We start from the raw sequence: 25,995 nt of genomic DNA on the forward strand, positions 1-25,995 counted from the left end.
ATATCTGTTCCAATCGCAAACCATTTTTGGATTGTCTTTTTATTGCTCACTTATGAAAGTTCTTAAATACTCCTGATATAAATCCCTCAGGAGATATTTGCAAATATTTTCTCCCACTCTGTGGGTTGTCTTTTCGCTTTCTTGATGATGTCTGTAAAGCACAAAAGCTTTTAACTTTGATGAAGTCCAGTTTATTTATTTTTCCCTTGTTTCTTGTGCTTTTGGTGTCACGTCTAAGAAGCCATTGCCTAAGCCAAAGTCATGAAGGTTGACTCCCAGGTGTTGTTCCAAGGGTTTTATTGTTTCAGCTCTTACGTTTGGGTCTATGATCCACTTGGAGTTAATTTTGTGTGTGGTATGTGGTAGGGGTCTGACTTTATTTACTGGTGTGTGGATAAACAGTTGGTCCCAGCACCATTTGTTGACACCCTCGCCAAAAATCAGCTGACCATAAAGTAGTGAGTTATTTTTATTTCACTGATCAATATTTCTATCTTTAAGCCAGTATCACACTCTGTTAATTCCTGTAGCTTCGTATAAGTTTTGAAATCAGGAACTGTAAATCCTTTAACTTGACTTTTCTTTTTCAAGATCCTTTTGGCTGTTCCGGGTCGCTTGCATTTCCATAGGAATTTTAGGCTCAGTTTGTCAATTTTTGCAAAACAGGCAGCTGGGGTTTTGACCGTGCTGTGTTCTTTTTAACTGCGATGCAAGATCTTTTCCTTTTAATACTTGCGTTTCACCGAATCATTTACTAATACGACAGATAGACAGAATTTGTTCTGTCATCTTATTTTATGTTAATTTCTGGTTTTAGTGCTTTTTGAAAAAATCTCTTACCATATAATCTCTGCGGGTGAATTTTTTGTTATTCTTGTTCTGTGTTTGCATTTTTCCTTCTTAATTTGAAGGTTTTATTCTTGTGTTCTACTGATTACTTTGCAACCATAATTAATTCTCCATTTTTATGAGGAATATTGAAATCAGCGTATTTCCTCTTTCTTTTCCATCCTCTTCTCCATTTAGTTTTATCAGATTTATTATTTTTCTGTTTACTTTTTTAGCTTTATATATACTTATAACTCTGTTCCTGCTATTCCTTGATTTTCCAGCTCACAATAGATGAGGAACTCACGCTATTATATAACCCTATCGCCTTTTCCCCTCCCCACCTCGTTGTTTAATTGTTTTCTATATTGTCGTATTTGTGTTTGCGTCTGGAGCCGCGATCACTGTGTTTCCTTCACTTTCAGTCCAACAGTCAGATGGGTGGCATGACCAGCACCTGCTATTTCAACGTAGCATCTCCATTCACCACTTGGCTCTTCTTTAGTAGTTCCCTCAGACGGGGCCCGTGGGAAATGTGTTTCTCTATAGCTTTTACGTGCGAGTGACAGTTTGGCTGAGTTTAAAGTCCTTGCCTCACGTTTCATTTCTTGAGCTCTTTGCAGGCATCGTTCTACGGGGCCCTTCTTACGTTGACTATTGCTGTGGGGAAGTCTGAGGCCGTCTGATTTTTTTCCCTCTCTAATGGGTGACTTGGTCTTTTTGTCAGGCTAGCAAAATATTTATTTGTCTCTAAACCAGGTAGTTTCCCTAGAATATGTGTTGATGTTCATTTTGTGTCAGTTGACTCCTGCCCCCTCCCCTGCTAGGAAACCATGTGGCCTTGCAATTTGTAGATTCAAGGCTTCTACTGTTTTTCAATAATTCTCTCATATTATATATTTTAAAATATACTTTTACTATAGTCCCTTCTTTTAATTCTCCTCGTCTGTGACAACTGTAATTATATAGTATATGCTTTGTCTATTTTTCAGTTAAAATTAAAACTCAATTCTTAGCTTTTTGATGGTTTTCAATTCTCAGAGTGAATATTTTTCGCACTCTCTTGCTTTACGTACATTGCTGTATTTCTGGCAGTTTCTTTTCTCCCGTGACCTGCTTCTGATGTAATCTTCGTTTGGTGATGGCTTATCCATTTTACCTTGTTCCTGAGTTCTGCCGGCTCGTCTGTCGTTTCCTCGTGTGATTGTCTCCTGGCGTTTCCAGCTCTTTGTTCCTGCTTTGTGCTCTTGTTTGCTCGCTTTGAGTGGTTCAAGTTTTGAAAATTCATGGCGATACCTTTGGTCACAATTCTCGCCTGCTTGGGGCGACATTTCTTCACACAAGCATTCTTTGTCATGTAGCTTCCCAGTTTCTTCACTCAATTTTTTTCTTGTGGCATCTTTGTATGAATTTTTAAAAAATTCCTGTTTAGTTTTGAATATGGTGATTTTTCCCTTTACCAGCTATTTTCAGGAAATTTCTGTGGGAGGATCCAGGACTGAGTTTCAAGCTGGCAGGAGTTCTGTTCACTTCCTCGTTTCTCAGGGTCTGTGCTGTGGATGAGTTCTTCTAGAATTCAAGCATTTGCCTGGTCAGCAGAGCTTGGCAGAATTGGGGCTGCTTACGGACTACTTTTCCTTCACTCTCCCTCAACAATAAACTACTTCCTGCAAATAAGATGCTTGTGTGTGATTCCTAATTTGTCCTTGCTTCCTTAGCCTCTCTTTTGTCCTGAGTCCAGAAAGGTTCCTGGTGTTAGACCTTGTGCCCCACTAGCGTCATTTCAGACAAGAGCATCTCGTCATGTCATTTACGTTGGAAGATTATGTTTCAGTGGCTGTGTCTGAGATCTGCAGTTTTTGGTTTCTTTCTGCGACTCAGGACTTTGCATTTGCTTTTATGTTTTCTTTGTTGTTTTTGGCTGATTTCAACGAGGTGAAAGGGACAGGACTATCATTGCTCTGCCATTTAAAAATGAGATGTCTATAGTGCTTCTTTGTGTCAGTATCTTCTCTCTCTTATGAACTCAGATGCTGAAGAGTCAGCAGCACATTTAGATTTAGTGACGGCTGGTCATCGGTCTTGTACATGACACCCATACTAACTTTTTGTTTCTTAATTATATAAACACAGAATACACATGGAGTTAAGTCACATGTGTGTTACTTGACTCCTCCAATGTTACTTGGGAGAATCCTCAGTCATCTTCAAACAAGGAAATCTCTGCTCTCCTTCATCTGCGTTGAGCTACGTGGAGCTGCTCATTGAGAAACAGCTTCATTGCCAGTCAGTTCCTGAGGTTTTGAACTAACACTTGAAGCGAGTATTTGTTTTCGCTTTCACAGTATCCTAATGTATTTATTTCCTAATTGGCAGGTGCCAGGACATCCTGCTGAACCTCAGGTTTGGCTGGCTCAGGGGAGGACCACCTCTCTCTCAGACACACTTGCAGGCCACTCGAGGTACGTTTCAGGTGTGTCCTGTATTCTGAATTGTGCAGCTGACCATTCCCAACATTCTCTCTAAATCTGTGGAAGATCTGTTCAGTCTGGTGTCACAAAAAAAGGCATAGACAGATGTAAAACTTATTTTAGTTATTTAGATTAATGCTGGAAACACAAATACAGTTAGAAAACGATGAAACAAAGGTAGCCGTAGGGAGCATCTTCTGAACAGAGACGGCCTCCCTGGGGACCATGTTGAGATGGAGGCATCCATCGAGGCCTTGGGTGTCAGCTGGGTTAGTATGTGGCACTTGGTAAATGTCGGTTGAATTAAAGATTGAAGGCTGTAAAGTTGATCAAGTTATCTGGAGTGACTTTCAGCAACCAAACTTCCAGGGTGCTCATGTGAAAATCAGAAGACAGATTTTCCTTTATGAAAATTCAGAGGCAGAAAAAAATTCAACTCATGCTTCTATGGAATTATGAAGAGGACCTTACAGTGTCCTGGAATATTCTAGCTGAATAGAATTTAAAGGATCTCCATCTTGAAATAAAGCATACAGCCAGGGAAACTGAGTCCAGAGCAGGGAAGGCACTTGCCTAAGACGTCTCAGCAGGTGCGTGTAGGGCAGTTCCCCAGTCTGCAGGCTGGCCCGAGCCCCCCACAAAATGTGGTTCCCACCTGCGTCTCTTTTTTCTTTCCCCTTGGATAAAATCCCGAATTTACTTTCTGGATATACATTCTCAAACAGGTTTTAAAAATTGTGCTTTTGGAGTTAACCCGTACATGAAAGAGGGCTGTGGTTCCTTAAATCTGTAACTCCGCTCCTCTTCAACCATATCCGCCCACCCACTGAGGAGGAGCACTGAACTCTCCATTCATGAAGGCTGCTTCCCTCCTACGTCTGAAATACCAAATCTAAAATAGCCCTACAAGTGTCGGTGGAGAGTGAGTTTATGGAACTCAGACGTTTGAAGCTCGGCATTACTGAGAAACTTTCAGGCCCTTCCCTCTCTGGTGGAAATTCACGTGCATTTGGACTAACGTATTCCAGGTCTGTGTCTCTTGAGTGGGGCATTTTGTCATTAAATATTCATAGCTTCATGTTTATTCATGTCAGCCAAGCTTTTTATGGCTCTGCCATTGCTTTTATTAACAGCAAAGTGGATGTGTTTATTTACACTCAGACAGGAAATGAGCCGAAGTTTCCTGGTGGTGTGGGTTTTACTCCAGATCGTCCACCACGCTTGTCTTAATTAGACTTAACACGGATCTGAAGCTTGCTTTTCTTCCCTTTCAGAGGTAATTTCTGGAAAGTGCACAAACAGAATGCGCTTATAAGAAGAAGACAAAGCTCAATTTGTGGTGCTTATAGTTTAACTTTTTAAAAAAAAGAAAATGTGTTTTGATGATTGACACACAGACAATATGCTGCAGCCATGAGCTGCAGTGCATAAAATGACTTTACTCAGAGCATTTATGATGAAGAGAAATGAATAATTCCAATAATGAAATAACCATGGCTTCCTCTGTGTTTGTTTAAAGTCTATAGAGCAGCAGATAAATGACCACGGTCAATACAAGGAGCAGAACATTTAAATTGCTCTTTCAAAATGCAGCACAACGCTAGTACCTGGTCTGGAAACAGAATGAAATTTAAAAGACATGCTTATTTCTTATGTGAATTTTCTACCTTGAAACCTCCCTTTCATGTTCTATGAGAAATCCTCTATGCAGATAATTCAGTTACTGTAATTGAAGTAAACTGAAACTCATTAATAAGCAAGTAAGAATTCTGAGACACGAAGAGAACATCACATCTACAACTTTTTTTCTTTTTAAATAGCACTTGGAGAAAGTGAGAAGCAAAGAGATTTCTCCAGAGTCGCAGAGCTAAGTGAGACAAAGCTGTGACTGGACGGGGGTTTCCAGACATCCGGTTGGTGTTCTTTGCACTGTCTCCTACTGCAATTAGACTCTGCTCTCTTCTCCAGTTTTATTCATTGCTATCATGAGTCTGGCAGCTGGCCTCTTTTTTAGCTTTATTGAAGTCACTTGACTTCTGGCAACATACTGAATGTGTCGAATGTGCAAAGAAGAAAAAAGATAATCTTTTAGATACATGTGGAGGACAAAAACAGGGGCAAGTAGGTTGAGCTTCTGATTGTCCTTCTTCATTCAATCATCCATCCATCCATCTATCTATCTATCCATCCATCTACCCATCATCTATCATCCATATATTCAACATCTGTGCCTTCAGCATTCCATCCATCCATCCATTCGACATTCATCCATCCCTCCATCTATCCATTCATCATTCCATCTACCCATCCATCATCTATCATCCATCTATTCAACACCCATCCATCCATCCATCCATCATTCCATCCATCCATCCATTCATTCATTTATCTACCCATCATCTATCATCCATCCATCCAACATCCATCCATCCATCTACCCATCATCTATCATCCATCCATCCATCCATCCACCCATTCATCCATCCATCCATTCATCTACCCATCATCTATCATCCATCTGTATGACATCCATCCATCCATCCATCTATCCTCCTTTCGACAGATATCAATGGGTGCCAGTTATTTACAGGGTCTGTGCTAGTTAAAGGAGGATGAAATGCCAAACAGGCACGGTTGGTGCCTTCAAGGAACTTACCGACCAGCGAGGGAGACAAACATCAATCAAAGAGTGAAACAAATGCCTGTACATTATTAAGTGAGATCAGTGCCACAAAGAAAAGGACACGCCATTATTGGACATTTGGGAGTTTTCTCTGAAATAATGAGTTTGGTCTGAGGTTTGAAGACGGAGTAGGCATTAACTAGGTAGAGTGAGGGGGTAAAGAATGTTCAAGGCAGAAGGAAGAGCCTGAGTGAAAGAAGGAGGAAGCAAGATGCGTTTGAGGAAGTGAAAGAACAGTGTGAGTGGAGCCCAGAGAACAAGAAGGGAAGACAAGTGCGTCTATGTCATCCTAGAGAGTTTTAGGTTGAGGGCGCTGACCCTGAGAAGTGTTGTAGGCTATTATTAGGAATTCGGTCTTCATTCTAAAAACAACGGGAAGATACGGAAGGTTTGAGTGACTCTACAGTAGATCCACCCGTTACTGATAGAAATAATCTAACTTCTCAGTTCCTAGTTTCTTTATTTGTAAAACAGTGCTGATAAAGTACCAGACCTTAGAATTCTTGTGAAAAGTGAGAGGTTCGTGGAAGTCTCTTGTGGGATGTGTAGCACAGTGCTGGCGATGTGGTAGGCAGACTGTGAGTGCTTGCTTTCATTCTTGTTATTTTTGGGATTCACCAAGATGGGGAATGTTGGAAGAGAACCAAGTTTTAAAGGTAGGTAACTTGTTCAGTTTTGGATGCGCTGGAGGTGAATTATCTCTGAGATGTCCAAGTGGAGATTTAAAGTCTACAGTTAGACAGGGCCCTTTTGAGCTCCGAGAAATGCTCTGACATTGTGGATGGTAATGAACCCTCATGTGCTGATGAGACTGCTCAGGGAAGGGATGCAGGATAATAAAAGGAGAGCCTAGAATTGAGCCCTTGAGGAAAAATAAAATGGGTATGTAGAGGAATGGAAGCCTGCAAAGAGGTAGGGAAGACATAGCCAGAGGATTAGGGCAACTTTTTTTTTGCTGAGGAAAATTGTCCCTGAGGTAACATCTGTGACTATCTCCCTTTGTTTTATATAAGGGACACCTCCACAGCATGGCTGATGAGTGGTACAGGTCCATGCCCAGGATCCAAACCTGCAAAGCCACTGAAGTGGAGCATGCCGAACTTAACCACTAAGCTACGGGGCCGGCCCTCAGATTAGGACAACCATTGAAGGCAAGGTGACATCACTGGCCAAGGGGGAAGGGGCTAGTGTCTAGATGAAGGAGCATCATCAGCACGGAGGGCTGCTGTGAAGCCATCGTAGATGAGGACTCGGTGATATCCGTGGGGTTGATTGACATGGACATTGGAACGATGAGCTCGTGAGTGAAGGGAAGATGAGGAAATGCCATGAAGAGGAGGAGAGATAACTCACTCAATCCCTCCCCAAGTGACAGGGTGACAGAGTCCGTGGTCCCTGGCTCAGTTCCTCCCAGCTATTTTTAAGGCAATGGTGTGCTCCTGTGTCTTGTAAGTGACATCGTCTTACGGCTGAAGAATTCTGATGAGTAGTAGTCTTTTCCTGGCCCAGGAGGATAGGAGATTTATAACAATAGGGGCCGAGGAGAGCCAGCTGGTTCTGGACCCACACGGGTTTGCTGGAATGCCAACACTTGCTGACAAGTGTCGGTGTCCCCAGGAGATTCCTGCGTGTCCTCTTCTTCTCCTCGGTACAGTCTGCCCTCCAAGCCTCTCCTACTGCTGTTGTGGGGGCCCAAAGATGGAAAAGCACATTTTCCTTGTGGGCGCATGGTACAAACACTGTTGCTTAAATGACATTTTCCTGGATGCTGTGTTCTTAGAACTATGGAATCCCAGAGTTGAGGTTCTGTTGAAGCCAGTTTGTCTTTTATCTATAACCGGACTCTAACTGGGCCCCGTGTGGCCTCGTCTTTGTATAGGATCAATTAGAAGAACTAAAAGTCCCTTGGGATAATAGAATTGAAAACACTGCTAGTTTTTACTTAGTCTCTTGAAAAATGTCCAAGGGGAGGAGGGGAGACATTCTTAATGCATAGCAGCACTTCTAAAAAATCCTCTCGTTCCGTGGTTTCCCCTCTGAGTGTCCCCCACATGGACCGCAGCTGTTCCCATAAGCGTAGATGCTTGGCCCAAGATTCTCCTTGACATCTCATCTCTTCTCCTGCCCTCCTGCCTTTTATTCTCCTGAACAGCAGCCTGTTCAACACAGATGTACTTTCCACTCACAGCCTCCAGGTGCCATAAGCCCCTTGTCTTAGCTCCCATTTGAACAGCCTTTCTCTCAATAATCCACACGTCACTCCCTAAGTTCTGATGAACGAAAGATTTATCTTTGGTTATCTCTGCAAAGGCACGTCAAGTGGGTCCCTGTGTATGGGGACCTTCAACCTATTATTGTAAAACCCAGAACTCCTATGCTACCCGCAGCAGCCTTGGGAACGTGACTGGCAGCCTCTCATCTATAGGGAAGAATAGTTGGGGTGAAGAGGAATGAAAGAACAGAGATTTTGTTTGTGTACGGCTGCTGTGCGTTTGTGGGCCAGGAGCGAAATTTGGATTTGAGCTCATGGATGATGATGCATTACTTATGAGGTTGCTGTGGGAATTGTGGAGAAAGAGGAGAGCAGTCTCGTGAGTGGGGCTGATCGTACCAGCAGCTGGAATCCTGCACGGACGCTGTGACTTCTGCCCTACGTTCATGTGCCTCTGGTGGCCTTGCCCTTGATGGGGCTTTGCCACCGTTCACTGAACTGTCTCCAGGGGCCGCTGAGGCCACAGGGGCCTCCACTCTGCCTGCCGGTCGCCAGGCCAGCGGGGTGGCCTAAGGCTCTCCTCCCCATTCTGCCTCTGGCTGGACGCCCTGGAGGCACCTTTGGCCTGAGGCTGTTCATTCACGACAGCTCGTTTCTTCCGTCTCTCCTGACTCTTCGGGGTTCTAATTCTTCAGTCTACCTCTTCTGTCTAGGAAAAGTCCGGTACGAGATCACATCAGATTTATTATTATTTGAAGAACTTACTACATACCAAGCACTGTTCTAAGTACAAATAGGAGCTTATTTAAGTCATAGTAACAAGCCTATAAGGTAGGTACAATTATTACCCACATTTTACTGATGAGAGAAACTGAGGCACAGAGAGCTTAAGCAGTTAGCCTGAGAGCACTCAGCTAGTACGTGACAGAGGCAGCATTTGAGCCGAGGCACCCTCTCTCCAAGGAAATGCTGTTTACCACTCCCCTCCATTGCCTCTTAGACAAAAGCTTTCTTTACCGTCATAGAAGCATAAACAAGTAAATGAAGGAGGCTAATAAAACGGGTGTAATCATAGACCGGTCTCACTGGGATGACATAAGGCTCAGGTGTGATCTTCGGCATAAAACACTTGGCGAGTCCTGGGCGCATTGTCCTTGCTCAATAGCTGTTGTGGTTATAAATTTAACAAACTGGAGCCCAGGGGTTAATCGACGTGTCCAAGGTCACAGGGATAGAGGGCCATCGGCTGGGCCACTTCCCCGAATTGGTCTCGTGGGCACTTACACTGTTACTTCTCGCAGCAGGATGTCTAAACACAGTCATTCAGCTTGTTTCTCAAGTTGTGAGAACAGATTGCAGTGGGCGCCGCCGTGCCCGTCATCATCATGGCCGCCGACTGCAAACACGCCGTTTGGTTGTGTCGGTGCAAACAGCCAGCAGCGCGCAGGCTGGCTAGGATGCTTTTTAAGATGCAAAGAATTTTCTGGGACTTAATGCCACCAGAATGTCAGAGGAGTTAATGGCAGATGTGGTTGTGGAAACGTTCTGTATTTTTAGACAACCTTTAATTAAAACACTTTGTATGTCTCGGGGACCAAATCATATGCTGCCACTTGAAGGCTGTCAGAAGGGGAAAAAGTACACAAGCTTCTAAATGCAGCTCTGCTTGTTTCATCCGAGATGGAGTGAGGGAGCCCTGGGAGGGACAAAGTCGTCTCATGCTGCAAAATCACATGACTTTGATATACAGGCGAATATGCAAATTGTTCAACATAGTCTGTTTAATTTGCTACGATTGGTGCAGCCGTGGGGTCAGGCTGAGGGTGGTGAGTGTAGCCTGGGTCCCCCAACAGGCTCACGACCTAGCGGACCTTCCTAATAAGTTGATATAAATGCTTATCGGCTTCGAACACCCGAATGTCAGGTGGTTCTCGAGACTGTGCGAACACAGAGTCACAGACTGCTGGAGCTGCAAGGGGTTGTAAATACGTCTGAAGGAGGGGGCGTTTCGAAATGGCCCTCTGGAAGCCACTACGTTGGGATGTGAAAATAGCGTTTTCATTGCCAAGCAATGCGCACCACGGAAGACGCTGCCGCCCCTGCGTTCCTGAACCTCCACGCATCCCGGGGTGGTTTTGAAATCGCACAAATCCCCTGGCCCTCCTTCCTTCAAGAGGTGGGGCCTAATTCCCCAGCCGCTGAGTGTGGGCTGGGCTCAGCCACTCACCACTCGTGAAGAGGACAGAGTGGAGACCTTGGAATCGATTTCTGAGACTGGGTCATAAAAGGCACCAGGACTTCCTTCTTGCTTTCCTTTTTGCGTCTCTCCTGGGAGAAGTCAGCGGCCCTGTCTGAAGGACACTCAAGGGCCGTGTGGAGAGACCAGAGTGACGCGGAGCCGAGGGAGGCTGGGGTCGCAGTCAAGCCTTCAGATAACTGACGTCCCTGCTGATACCTTGGCTGCAGCCTCGTAAGAAGCCCTGAGCCGGAACCGCCTGGCTCTGCCACTCCCGAATTCCTGACCAACAGAACTCGCTGGACAATGCGTGTCTGCTGTTTGAGGTCACTAAGCTTCGGGTGAATTTTTACGCAGCCAGTGTGATCCCTCATGCCCAACCCCTCCTTTGCTTGCGCTGGTCTCTCACTCTTTCCCCTGCTTCTTCATCCTTTCCTCAGCGAGCTTCATCACATCCCTGGGCCTCACCCACACTTTAAAAAATAAAGCTAGGGGCTGGCCTGGTGGTGTAGTGGTTAAGTTTGTGTGCTCTGCTTTGGCAGCCCATGGTTCGCAGGTTTGGATCCCAGGTGTGGACCTAGCACCACTCATCAGGCTGTGCTGTAGTGGCATCTGACATACAAAATAGAAGAAAATGGGCACAGATGTTAGCTCAGGACCAATCTTCCTCAGCAAAAAAAAAAAAAAAAAAAAAACAAAAAAAACAAAGAAAGAAAGAAAAGAAAAGAAAGCTGCTGATGGTGGGGCTGGGGGAGTGTGAGGATCTTCATTTCTCACAGACTTAAGCGATGATAAGTTTTTTGGTAAACTGTGAGTTTGAAGTTTGTCTTTAGGGATTTTCACAATGTCCCCCTAGCAGCACCCGAGCCTCCTGAGTCTCTCTCATGTTGGGAGGTTAAGGAGGATGCACCCAGCACATCACAGGAGCTCGAGGAATGTTAGTCCGTCCCTTTTGGCCACATTTTTCTGTTGCTGTGGCTTTTACGGGCAGCTTAGCCCTGCTTAATGATACCAAGTGACCGTTCTCCACCCCGAACTGCAACGTGAGCCGGCTTCCCCAGGGTCCGCAGGAATGTCCTGCTGAGGCTTAGCCAGAATCCTGAAATATTTGGTTTCCTCTTGCCCAGTGCTTGGGATGCAAGAAGGGAAAGAAGAGCTGGGGAACCCCCAGCGAGACTCTTTCTCATCGTGCGTCCATCCCCTGAAGATGGAAAGGCGCCATGTAATTCGAGTGCCTACGTGTGGAGGAGGGCTTTCCATGGCCCCACGGCATGCACTTCAGCGTACGGTCCTTGGGAAACGTTTTGTTCCCAAGAAAAAATATAATCACACTTGAGAATGAAGAGAGATTATTGAAAAAGAGCACACAAAGAAAACTGGAAATTCTTTGACAAGTTACCAGTAATGGTAAAATCAAGCAGCAAAGGCTCTCAGACTGTTTTCATTTTTTTGTAAAATATTTACATCAGGAAAATCAGTGGCAGCTGAACTGAACCAGGTATGAGGTTTGAAGCAAACTAAATTTATAGCCGATTTCCTCCTAGAAATGAATGACAGGATAACATGCATTTACCTTTGATGTTAGTTTAGATCCATCAATCCTGGCACTTAACAGAAGCAGGTAGAATTTTAAAAAATGAACAGATTGATCTGCAGTGAAGGAGGGGCGTCAGAAGTAGGAATTTGAAAGAACAGCAGCGAAAAAATAACTTGAGAAAAATATAGTGAAAGGATCGAAAAGATTTTTTTTTAGTTTGTGAATTTAGCTTATCGACTTTGTCGTCAAAAATTAATTTCTCTCTTTCCACTTAGTCCTCAGGTTAGAGCAGAGGTCATTTCCTTTGCTAATTCAGGCAGCATTATAAGAAACGGTCATGTTGCCCCGCTTCCACCAGGGAGACCGAGACAGGGGCCTGAAGAGGGTTCTGGAATTCCTCAAGCTGGAAGTGGACGGAGCTGCCCGTGCCCCCAGTCAGCATGGAGCCTGCAGACGTCTGCCAAGGCAGCTCCAGGAGATGGAGAGCGTGTGGGGAATTTCTAGGCGTGTGAGTGTACATGCCGGGGAGGGAGGCGTCTCCGAGGCAGAGGGGCCGAATATGACAGGACGTGGGAGTTAATATTGCAATCCGAGACTCCGCTGTGGGACCCTTCTCCTTACACCAAACCGGAAATCAGGCAGCCCCAGTTACATAAAAAGTGCAGGTGCCTGGCCCTGCCCCTGAGGTCACGATTGAGTACGTCAGGCGTGGGACCCAGAATTTCTGGGCTTGCAAAACTCCATGGATAATTCTGAGTCACTTTCAGGACGAGAAATGGCCGCCATGCAGGGCGGTGGAAACAGACGGCAGGAGCGCCAGCTAAGAGGTGGGGCACAGGAGGGGTTTTCCAAACCCTGCAGCCCCAGAGCTGGTGCCCAGTGGATGTGGAGCTTGTGGGCCTGTGGGTGGGAGAAAGGGAGGGATAAGCCACCACGTGAAGGACTCGCTTTCTGGGTTCAGGAGCGGAGCTAGAAGTCGCTACTTCTTCCTCCAAACCAGTGGGTCCCTGGGGAGAACACGGACTCACGAGGTGGGGATGTCAGTGTAGGAGAAGTTCAATGCTGCCTCCCGTCTTGCTGGTGGGGAGAAAGGGGAGGAAGCTGGTGGTGTTCCCACAGCCCGCTTTTCTCACTGGATCTTGGGTGCCAGAGGAGTAGCTGTCGCTGAGAGCCGCTGGGCCCGCTGTTTGATGGAGTAAGTGGGTGCAGTCCTAACTCTTGCTGAGAAGGGTCAGGCATGCAGCTTGCTGGCCCAGGCACAAGCGACCACCTATTCTTTAAGAATAATAACTGCAGCCCAATTTCTTTTTTTCTTTTTTTATCTTTCCATTTTTTTTTATTATTATTTTTTTTATTGAGTTATTGATAGGTTACAATCTTGTGAAATTTCAATTGTACGTTAATGTTTGTCAGTCATGTTGTAGGTGCACCACTTCACCCTTTGTGCCCACCCCCACCCCACCTTTCCCCTGGTATCCACTAAACTGTTCTTGGTCCATAGTTTTAAATTCCTCATATGAGTGGAGTCATACACAGATTATCTTTCTCTCGCTGGCTTATTTCACTTAACATAATTCTCTCAAGTTCCATCCATGTTATTGCAAATGGAATGATTTTGTTCTGTTTTGCAGCTGAGTAGTATTCCATTGTATATATGTACCACATCTTCTTTATCCATTCGTCTGTTGATGGGCACTTAGGTTGCTTCCACGTCTTGGCTATTGTAAACAGTGCTAACTGCAGCCCAATTTCTATGCTTATATTTCAAACAAAGCTTTGAGGACTAAATTTGAAGCAAGGTATCACAATCGTCCAACTTTGTATTGAAGACCAATAGGCATCAGCTACTACAATGAGCTGAATTTAGCTATTGCCCAAAGAGAAAAGAAGGCTTGTTATAGGCGGTGTTTGCCTGGAGGACACAAGGGCCCAGGGAGTGGGTCCTTGGGGGATGTTTTATCCAGATACAAGGGGATCTTGTGGAAGGAAGAGCACATGCAAGAGCAGGGAGCTAAGCAACTGTGGGGGAAAGCGAGGCAAAAAGCAGGTCTTTGATAATCTGACTGGACTCCAGGATGTGTTGAAGGAGTAGCTGGAAAGAAGCACACCGCAGTTGCAGGAGGTTGCAAAGGGTTTTGAGGACCAGGAGAAGGGGTATGGACGTGATTTCAGAGGTGTTAGGAGACATAAAGGGTTTGGGACAGAAGAGTGGTGATACTTCTTACACAGTGACCCAGGACAGAGAAGCTGGAGTGGAAGGCCGTCGGGAGTGGCGCATGTGGGACGTAGGAATGACCACTGAGACGGTGGCGGAGAGAGCCTGGAGAAGGAAGCTCAGGAAGGAGACGGCACCGAGGCGGGACTGTCAGTTGTGGGGAAAGTGAATCAAAGACTCCCAGGTTAGTGGCCTGAGTGACGGGGTGAATGGAGTGTGTCGTTATTAGAAACAAAATGGGAGAAAAACACATACTTTGGGGTTGGAGAGGGTTTGGCTTTGGATGTACTGAGTCTGAGACTCTGCCAAAGCATGGGGTGGAGAAGCATGGCAGGCAGTGGGAGAGTCAGCCAGGAAGAAGAAGGCCTGGGGATGTGGATGCAGAGCGATTTGCATACAAGTGACAGATGGAGCCGAGAGATGGGCTTGCGCTGCAAAGATGGTGGAATGGGAGGATTGGCATGAACAGCAGCATTAGGCGTGGTGCCAGCCACTGTGGGTTATCTCAACCTCTGGAGCAGCTCCATGAGACGGACCTCATTGTCCTCATTTATGGAGATGCGAGCAAAGGCCCAGGGCTGCACGCAGACACCGGCGGCGGGCAGGAGACCACGGTTCGAGATCAAGTCTGGTCAACTCTGACGACCCTCGTTTTCCACTTCAGCATTCTATAAACTAAAAATCTTTATAAAACCAAAAACAGGAAGGACAAAGCTCAGGATAGACGACAGCCTTTTGAACTGAATGTATTCAGCCTCATGGTTCTTTTATTTGCATTTTGAAAATTTGTCATGAGTGTGCATGGGCCAAGGGACTGTCAACTGGGAAAGGACTAATGTTTGAAAAAGAACATGAAACTCTGATGGCGTCTGATGCACATGGATTTGAATTCCTACTCCACCACTTCCAGGTTGATTAATTAAATGACCGGAATCTTAGTTTTCTCCTAGGAAAATTGTAACAAATGAGATGTTGTAGGTGGAACATGCCACACAGTTGCTGGTGGGTGTCAGACGCTCATTAATCTCAGTTCCCTCTCTCCTACTTCAACTTTCCCAACGTCAAGTGGTTCAGAAGGCAGAGTGTTTGCTCCTTATTTCAGTAGCTCACCCTCTGGGCCCTGGGTGGGTGATTGGCACGAAACCTGAATTTTCATTATAGAAACAGAATTTTGTGTTATTGGTGGGGTAGGCAGAGTAATGGTGCCTCAAGATGTCTGTGTCCTAGTCCCCATAATCTATGACTCTGTTAAGTAGCGAAGGGGCGTTAAGGTCGCAGATGGAATCGAGATGACCTTAATGGAATCGGATGACCTTAAAGTTGGGAGGTTATCCTGGACTATCTGGGCGGGCCCAGTTTAATCACAGGCTCCACGGAAATGGAGAAGGAAATCAGGAGAGTCTGAGAGAGGGCATGGTGAGGAGGATGCAGCCTGACACTGCTGAAGAGGAGCGAGAGTAGGGAATGTGGGTGGCCTCTAGACGCCGGAAAAGACCGGGAAATGAGGCTCCTCTCGCGCCTCCAGAAGGACCCCGCCCTGCCGCCAGGCAGACGTTAGTCTGGCGAGGTCCGTATCTTGGACTTCTGACCTACAGAGCCGTAAGGGAACACATTTGTGTTTAAGCCCCTACACTTGTGCTGATTTGTCATAGCAGCAGTGGAAACCAGCACAGCTGGGATTCTGGAGGGGGCTACACAGGGAGGGTTGTCCATCCCATTCATGGCATGAACGAGGACCAAGGTGGAAGCACCCTGGGAAGACAGTCAGGAAGGCATAAGTCCTGCTGGGGGAAGGCTGTGCTCGACTCGCTTGCCCTCTCTGGCCGAGCCCTGGCTGTGCCTGGCAGTGGGTCCAACGAGTCCAGAGACATGTGGTTCTGAGTCTCTGAGCGCCTCCTTAGCAAAGGACAGTTAGGGAACAGCGTGAGTGAACCATCCTATGAGGGCTCTGCACGGTTTATTAACAGTCAAGCTCAGTGAATGATCCTCCACAAGTTTCATTTCCTGCGAGAGCGGGTCTGGTGTTCCTGGCGGAGACTTCCTCAGGGAACTGTGGGCAAGTTTCACTGGGTGCGGCCGGGGCAACGACTCTCCCCCAGGCCCTTTTGTTTCTCATCTTTTCGAATCCTCCTGGTTCCAACTCATTCACGCCTTCCCGTCCACATCTCCCTGTTCCCAGGGGCCCCCGTGATCGGTTCCAGAGCGGGCACTTCCTCGTATCTGAGTTTCAAAATCAGTTTTCAGTCTTTTCATCAGTAACAGCTCGAATTTCACTTCATGGGCGAAGTCTTTGCTGGCTCCGCTTGTGTAATGCTGCGACTTGGTTTCGAATACGCTGCTTTTAGATCCGTGCAGCTCTGAAGCCTTGAGGAGGCGAGGACCTTTTCTCCCTCTCGGCCCGCGCTCTGCAGCGTTCTCGCCCTGGCTGTGCTTCTCAGGAGAGGCCTCTGCCCCTGGCCTTTGTCCCTTTCTCTGTCCCTCACTTGCAGCAACAGTGATGAAGGGACCCTAGACCTTAAGAATTGCCTAATGCTTGTCCAAGCACAGGACCAAAGTCTTCGGGCAATGCTACAACTTCCTAAATTGTTCTGTGAGCCGCCCGCCGCGGCATCACCCACCTGGGCTTCTGTTGTGTGACAAACAGCTCCATAGCCATGGCGCGTCCTACAAAAGGACCAACTAAGCTTTCACAGAAAAGTGATTCCTAAGGCCCCTTCAAGTCTGAAATGGCTCATTTGGTTTGATAGCCATCTTGTTGGCTCACTTACCATCTGCCTTCTTGCAAAGAGGACGGCATCGTACCACATCGTTGAGGTGAGGAGGGGCCGCGGATGCAGCGCCCGGCTCCCGGGTGGTAGAACCCACTGCCTGAGGACTGTTCTAACCGTGACCTTACGGAAACATCAGTGCTTCTTAACGTTTTCACAATCATTGGATTCTGGGCAATAAAATTTTCTCCAACAATGTCGTAACACCTCCCGCCAAAAAAAGCTCAAATGGTTAAACAAAAAAAGACATGAAGAGTAAAAGGAAGTGAAGGAATTTAATCAGATGTCAGACGAACGAAGAATTTTCATTATATATGGTTTTAATAACAAAAATGATAAACTGCTAGAATATCAATTTTTACAGTGTCGAGCCAAAAAACCTAAAGCGTTTTCTACTCAATCTCCTTTCTTAAAAAAGAAAGTCAGTGTGCTTGTATCCATAGTATGTGGTTGTGATTTAAATTGTTTTTTGTTCTAAAGATGCTGGGTATGTCTTCCACCAGTCATTCCGTTTTTGTCCCTACATCCATCCTCTTCTTGGACGCACTGGTGCTTTCATGGTCAGCTTCAGCGGCTCAAAGTGAGAGAAAGGGGGAAACAGAAGGAGGAATTGGACTATGGCGGTGATGCGAGTTTGGGCTGTAATTCTGTGTGAAGACAAACATCAGTTTCCTACCTCTGAGGAATAGTTTCATTCCCTTCCTCTTCCTCCCTCCCTTTCCTGTTCTGCCCCAAAGCCGCTCTCCCTGTTCTGCTGAGTTGGGGGCAGGGAGTCCAGTCCACCTCTGGCTCGCTCTTACCCCAAGGGTGCGGCTTTTCAGCATGATGCTGTGATGTGGGATGTGGACGGGTTCTGTCAGACTCCTCCCTTTGAGTGGCCCTTGGCTTTAACTTCTGTCCCTTTGTCCTTGGCCCAGGGTCCCATCAGAAGGACAGTTGAGTTTCCCTGGAAGGCCAGTGGCCAGCAGGGCTAGATTACCTCACTGGGTCCTGGTCTTCTCAGTTTGGCCTGTCAATTATTGGGTGAGGAAGTACCTAAAGCTTTGAGGGGAACTGTTTATATAGGGGGACTGGGATATTATCGTGAACAATAACTGAATTGTCTCCCTCCAAAAGGTGTTGGACCCTTCACCCACCATACCTGTGGTATGACCTTATTTGGAAATAGGGTCTTTGCGGGTGATCAAGCTAAGATGATTGAGTTAAGGTCATTAGGATGGACCCTGATCCAGCATGACTGCGCCCTTATAACAAAGGGAAATTTGGGCACAAAGAGAGACATGCATAGAGGGAAGACAATGTGAAGACACAAGGAGAATGCCTGAGGCTGCCAGAAGCTAGGAGGGAGGCATGGAACAGGCGCCCCCTCACAGCCCTCAGAAGAAACCATCCCGGCCCACACCGTGGTTTTGGGCTTCCAACCTTCAGAACTGGGAGACAATAAATTTCTCTTGTTTAAGCCTCCAGTTAGTGGGACTTTGTTATGACAGACCCAGGAAACTAACACAATGGCCAAAGTGAGGCTTGAAGGATGATTGGAAACTTCCAGTGAATAAGGCGGAAGAATATTCTAGCAAAGAGAAACAGCTCAGGCCACGCTGCAGAGGTGGGAGACAGCATCCACACTGCAACAACTCCTTGCAGGTGGTAAGGCCAGATCATGGGACCCCACGGAGGGGATGAGGCTGGAGAAACAGGCATAGCCAGATAATAAAAGACATTTTTGCCCAACACTTTATTCTGAGGACAATTGGAAGCAACCTAAGAGTTTAAGTAGGAGCGGGTAGGTAACACGATCACAATTATGCTGTATTTTAGGAAGAGCACACTTGAAGGAGCTTTGAGATTGGACTGGAAGGAGGTGGGAAGGGGAGACTGAGGACAAATACCATCATTTGGAGGCTGTTTTTGCAGGAGTCCAGATGGGAAGTGCCACTGAACTAAGGCAGTGTTAGTGGTGTGGGGGATGGGAGTGGAGACTAGAGACAGAAAGGACCTGGGGATTAACTGAACTGGGGAGGTGAGGATGGTTATCAGACACCTTGCTTGGGATCCCGAGGGAGGAACGGTGACATTCTGAAAAGAACATGGAACAAGTTTTAGGGGAATGGGGTCGATACTGAGTTTAGTTGGATATGTTGAATTCCAGGTGCCTTTGGACACTGAAAAGGAGATAGTGATCAGTTACAGATCTGGAACTCAGCGGAGAGATCGAGCTTGGTGATAGAGCGTCATCACTCAGAGGTGGCAATTAAAGCGAGAATGTGGATATGTTGATCAAAGAAAATATATACCGTGAAAAGAGAAGAGAGCTGAGGATGGAAACCTGGGGAATAGCAAGATTTAAGAGAGGGGTAGAGGGAGGGGAGCCAGTAAAGGAGCCCAGGAAGGGGCAGCCAGGGAGGTAGGAAGAAACAGGAGAGACTCTGCATGGAAACATGCGAGGGAGAGAGAGCCAAGAGCAGCAGGTGCACCAGAGACGCCCAAAAGGCGGAAGACTTCAAAGCATGGCCGAGTGGGACCATTCTGAGGTTCCTGTGACGGGAATGGGAGCAGCTTCAGAACAAAGTGGTAGGACAGTAACGGGTCTGGGATGGTTCCGGAAAGCATGGGGAAAGAGAACGTGGCGCCATCTTGTGTAGACTGCCGTTTCAAGACACTTGACTACAAAGGAAAAGAAAGAAATGAGATGAGCACCCGAGGGGCAGCAGGAGGAAGCCCATCCGTAGGAGGAGAAAGTGAAGTCAGTGCACAGGGAGGAGCAGAACCCAGAGGTGCGGAGAAGGTCACTTTGTCCTTCCCAGTTGGGTGAATGGAAAAAACTTCTCTCCTCGCCCTTTATTATTGCTACTTTGCTTAAGCAAATTTAGATTTCTGTCACAGGAAGTTTGTAAACAGGGCCGGTGAAAGGCACTGTGATCAGCGAGTTCTCTGATTTGGGACCCTGAGGGTTCGGTGCATTTTCTTGTCTGCCTGCCCACGTCTGCTGCGACAGAAGACCTCAGATGGTGGGGAAAGGCTGCCATCGACACAGGGAAAAGTGAAGCGCTATTATGATCTGCAGGCGTTTTATAGATAATTACAGAGCGACAGTGTAGCTGTCAAGGATCTTGACTTGTAAGAGAACTGCATTGTTTTGATAAATCCTCTGCTCTGTGGAGTTGTGGCACATTTTATTGCCTGCGTAGAGCACCATTCTGTTCCTTCCTGGATTACAGAGTTTTATAGAATGAGGGCTGGCCCTGCTAAACAGAAATTTCAAATTTAAAGCTTGACTTTTTCAAAGTCATCTTTCAATGAATTATTTAAATACCAGACTATTCGTTTTAGACTTGGATGGCGGGAACCCTCGGAGGAATGGGGCTGTGCAACTTGCCTCCCTTCTCTGCCCTCTGCGTTTTAGAGTTCCCCATAGAAGAGGGAATCAAGCATCTATCGAAGGCGTCAAGTTTGCTGCATGGCATGCTAAGTGCGTTTACATAGATTGTCTCATTTTATTGTCATGCTAGGTTTGCAGTCGAGGCATCTTGATCCCGTTTTTTCAGATGGGGCACGTGGTGTCTCAGAGAAATTAATGGTTTGAAAGTGAGGGAGCTTGAATTCAATCTCCATCCATTCCCATCCCCGTTCTCCCCCCACAACCCCCCGCCATGCCTTGCTCGGCAGCTGGTAAGTCAAGATCTGTGCAAGGTGTCTGAGAAAGAACACGTCATAAAAGCAGAACGTTTCTTGTGCATGAAGAGCAATCCGTTGCAGAACAATCTGATTTCATTTGAAATAGTCAGAAGAGAGTCTGGGCACTAGGTTTTTGAGGGACAAACTGGGCTACCCACTGAAATTCTGCAGGAATTCAGAGCAGGGAGCCATCTCCAAGGGCCACTGTGGTCAAAGTGACTTCCTGGAAGAAATGGGACGTGAACTCGGCTTTGGAGGATGGAGAGTCTGGGAAGGTAAACAGGCCATTTTAGAGCAGAAGAACCCGATAGGCAAATCCAAAGATGGGGTCTGGTGAAAGATTTCTGCGAGATGTTTAGGAAATTGGCTGGACCACAATGAAGGTTACACTGTGACGTGGACTTGCTCAAATAGGTGAATCAATATTAGTTTAAACGCAACATGGTAGACAGGAGTGAGTTATCACAGAACTTGTGTAGGGGGCATTGTACGGAGAAAAGGGAAGGCATTTCTTACCTGTCTGTTGAACTTTACTGTCTACTCTTTGGGTGACATCAAATGCCCCCTCCCCCAGGCCTTCCCGAATGGCTGTGGTCTCTTCTTCTTCCACTAGACTTACTTCTGAGCACGTCCCTTCTCCTCAGCTGGACTATGAACTCAGAGAAAGCAAAGAATGGATCTCGTTCATGTAGCAACTGCGAGCAATTTGCAAAATCCTATATCCAAAAAATAAATTTTGAGTATCTATTATGTGTCAGGCATGACACTAGTCAACACGTTTTTCTGTTGGATGGAATTGATGTGAAGAGAGAGGGCTGCATGTCTTGAAGGCCCACCCTTACTGTAGCATCCGTGGGTTTATGAGTCACTGGTGGTTGAGGGAGACATAAGCCTTCCAGGGTTAGAGCAAGCGTCAAGGAGGCCTAGCAGCCCTGGGAGCTGGGCGATACTTGGAAGGTGTTGGCTGTTGGGGTGGGTGTGACCAGCAGGAGCAAGACCAAAACGGGCAGAGAGCATTCTACAAGGAGCCCTCAGGCCACATCTGGAGGCACCATCTCTTGGGTCTGTTGGATGCGTGCACAGTTTTCTTACTCTGCCTCAGTCTCCTCATCCGCGAATGAGTCCACAAGGCTCTTTGCAAGCTGGGAACCAGACTGGGGATGCATTGGCTGCTCTGGTCTGCGGTTCCCTTGATTCTTTGCAATCCTCTATTGGGTCTGAAATTGCCAGTGAGTGAGGTTCCCCAAGATGCCTAGTCTCCCAGTTTATTCTTAGCTTGCACACTGATAAATCTTTGTTTAACGACGGAAAAATACCAGGAGCACCTGTGCAGAGATGGAGCGTGTAAGACAGGACAGAAGAGCATCTCTCTGGGCCGCCTCTCTCGTTGTGCAACGCCTTCACTCTGTTATTTTATTCGTTTAAGGTCAGCTATTGAAATAATAACAGAAAGAACCAGACTTTCCAGTCACTAACGGTCTGTCACTGTTGTAAATTCTGAAATCGACATCACAGAATTGGAATTTGCTAGGATGCATGTGTTGAACGTATTAGACGTATGTGACAACTTAGAAACACTTCAAGAAATTTATATGACCCAGAATGTTACTTCTTGTATTTGCACGAGCCAAGATGCTTTTTTTGGGAAACTGGGTGTGTTGAACTGGAGGGTGCGTGCTTCACTATTTGAATGCCAGACACGTTTTATGCATTATTCTCAAATGTTGCTAATCCTATAGATTTCACATCAGCAGATGGACATAGGTGTGCTTCTGCTGAACGAATACATTAGCTCATGTTGCATTAAAAGCCCCTTTATCTGACCATTGTACCTGTCACAGAGTGTCCTCAATTTGCTTAATTGAAGACTTTGTTTTTGAGGTCATTTGTTTTTCTTTTTAGGGTGAAAGTCCTGCACAATTTTCCTTTTTACTCCCATCTGCAGAGGTTCTCAGAATGCCTGACAGCGAACACTACATGCTCTGTTTTAAAGTCTTAGGTGATCTTCCCCATGGGGCATATACATTTTCTTCTTAAGGTCTTGTAATTCACTTGAAAATGTCCATTTACTCACACTAATAAAATTTTCTTCCAGCTATATATTTTCCTGCATTACATCATCTCATTAAGCACTAGAATTCCTCAAGCCTGGATTTCCCCCAAAGACTGTGGGAAATTTGTGACTGGCTCCATGAAATGAGCTCTTATTCTGTGATGGTCTAAAAATAGTCTTACCAAACCACAAAAACATATTGCGAGTGACTTCGATTAATGCCTCTCTTCTGTGCTCAGGAGCCGTTAGGTGAGGGGCTGAGAGGGAGCCTCAGAGATCATCAGGGCGAGGCTTTCAGTTTACTGACGAGAAAATTGAGTGCCAGAGAAGTAAGGTGACCTCCTCATGGTCCACAGGGAGTCCTTGGCCCCTCCAGCACTGGGACTCACATCTCTGGATTCCCTACTGGGAGGAGAAAATATCCAGCTTTCATGCTTGGAAAACAGAGAGCAGGACATCTAGAATCCTACAGGCCTGGGTTAAACCCCCAGCCTGATCACTTAGACTCTGTGTTGACCCTGGGAAATCTCAGCGTGTCTCAGTGTACTCATCTCTAAAATGGGTGTAACAGTAGTAGACCCCTCATGGAGACGTTATGACAAGAACAGGACATAATCTATGCCGAGAGATTAACACATCTGGCTTGTAGTAACTGCTCAATGGCTGGTAGGTAGCGTTGCTATTATTTTTAAGAGTGTAGGATGAAGCGATCTGAAGGAAACTAGGATGCATCATCTGAAGGAAAAGTGGCTGCTTCACATAAATAATTGCTTGAGAAAGAAACAGCGGGTGTGGGTGGGGAGATGGGACCAGGTTTTACTGTCATCCCTGCTCTTTTGAATGACAACAGACACTTGTCAGTTGAAGTCATGCTCAAAATAGCTGATCCTGCCATTAGGGTGGGAAGCCACTAGGCGGCCTTGCTTCCTTAGTCCTGGTTCTGTGAATTCAGTCACCAATGGGTGTAGAGGAGGGGGTAACCTCGACGTTTTCCTATTCGTGTCCGTCCTGAACTAGAACTCTACCAGCACCACATACACGCGTTTGTTAGAGTAGCGTGAGTGACGGGACTTTGAAGTCAGACATACTTGGGTTTGAAATCTTTCCTCCAGCTCCCGGATCAACTTGGGCAAGCCCTGTGTGACCAACACCCAGATCAAGAACTAGAACATTGCCAGCACCCGGGTGACCCCTGGTTCTTCACCAGGACATTACGCCCCTCGCAGGAATCTATCCTGACTTCTCTCACCATATGCTTGTTCTAAGTATTTTTGAAGTTACTATAAACGGAATCATGCAGAACTGTGCACTCTGTGTGTCTGTTTTCCTGTGCTTGTTATGCTTTTGAGACTCATCCATCTTGCTGTGTGTGTATTTTTCACTGTCATGTAGTATTCCACTGTACAATTATACTGCTATTTATCCAATATGTTATTGAGGGACATTTTCATTGTTTTGGCTGTTTAATAGTTTTTGGCTATTAAAATAATGATACTATATTCTTATAATGTATTTTGGTGCATATATGTATGCAATTCCTTTGGGTGTATATATTATTCCTATATATGTATATATATACACCCAATGTATTTTTAATATGTATTTTCCTGATGGCTAGTAGTGTTGAGAACATTTTCATATATTATTAGCCATTTGGATATGCTTTTTTTTCTCTTTCTTCCTCTTTTTTTTGGGGGGGTGAGGAAGATTGGCCCTGAGTCAACATCTGTTCCAATCCTCCTCTATTTTGTATGTGGGATGCTGCCACAGCATGGCTTGATGAGCAGTGCGTAGGTCTGCATCTGGGATCAGAACTCGCAAACCCCAGGAGGCTGAAGTGCAACGTGTGAACTTAACCGCTGCGCCACCAGGCCAGCCACTGGACATGCTCTCTCGTGAAGTTCCTGTTCAAAACCGTTGCTCAAGGTTGGACAGGTACTTGCTGTCTCTCTCCTTCTGAATTGATACTTAAAGCTTCTTTATATATGCTGGGTAAAAATCCTCTTCTTCCACTCTTTGGCTTGCCTTTGTCTCTCTGAATGGTGTCTTTTGATAAATAGGAATTATTAATTTAATAAAGTATAATTTACCACTCTTTTCCTTTATGTTTGTGCTTTTTTTTTGGATGGGGAAGTGTCTTTTAAAAGAAATGTTCGGTACTCCCAGGTCATGAAAACCTTGTGTTCTATGCTACTGCCCAGAATCTTTCCTGTTTTACCTGTTACGTTTGGGTCTGTGATCCATGTGGAATTAATTTTTATTTATGGTAAGAGGTAAGGATTCAGATATTTTAATTTTTCTGGAGATAGAATTGACCCAGCACCATTTATTACAAGGCTCCTCCTTTCTCGACCATACTGCAATACGGACTCTGCCATGATTCATGTGAACAGATATCATGTTTCTGGACTCTGGATTCAGTTCCCTTAGTTATTTTTTCTAGTCTTGCGCCAGGACATTTAAACTTGCTCTTTGTCTTCAAGTTTGTTTTTGAATGTTGTTGACCCTTTTGCTTTTCCATATAAATTTTAGAATCAGCTTTTCAATTTCGACAAGAATATCTGCTAGAATTTGGTTACGATTACTTTGAAGCTGTAGATAAATTTGGGTGAACTGACATCCTTATAACATCGAGTCTTCAAATTCATGGACACGGTGTGTTCCCTCAATTACTCCGGTCTTTTAAAATTCCTCTCAGTAACATTTCATTGTTGTCTGTGTGTGTAGAGTTCTTTCACTTCTTGTCTGTAGATTACTTGGATGTTACGTCATTGTGTATAATGATAATTATTTCCAATACTTCCCCTAACACTTTGAACTTTTATTTATTTTTTATTGCTTGACTTATTTATTCTGACTAGGATTTCCAATACAATGTTGAATAGAAGTGACAACGGTGGCATCCGTCTCACCTCCACATGTAGGTGGATGAATTTCAATATTTCACCATTAACTACCTTACTGTACATTTATTTTGTAGGTTCCTTTTATCACATTAAAGAAGTTCCCTTTTATTTCCAATTTGCTAAGAGTTTTATTTTTATCATGAATGGGTGATTAACTTCTCAAATGTGCTTTTTCTCATTTATTTGAGAAAAATGGTTTTCTCCACTTTTATGTTAATCTGGCAATTAAGTTTTAAATGTTAAACCAAGTTGCATTTTTGGAATAAAAACAACTTGGTTGATCCTTATTGACTTTCCTTTTAATGCACCACTGGATTTGATTTGCTAATATTTTGTTTTTGATTTTTACATTTATGTTCATGAGGGAGGTTGGACTATTATTTTCTTTTTGTATATATTTTTTAAGGCTTT

This window comes from Equus asinus, chromosome 2, assembly GCF_041296235.1.
Source record: "Equus asinus isolate D_3611 breed Donkey chromosome 2, EquAss-T2T_v2, whole genome shotgun sequence".
NCBI classification, from domain to species: domain Eukaryota; kingdom Metazoa; phylum Chordata; class Mammalia; order Perissodactyla; family Equidae; genus Equus; species Equus asinus.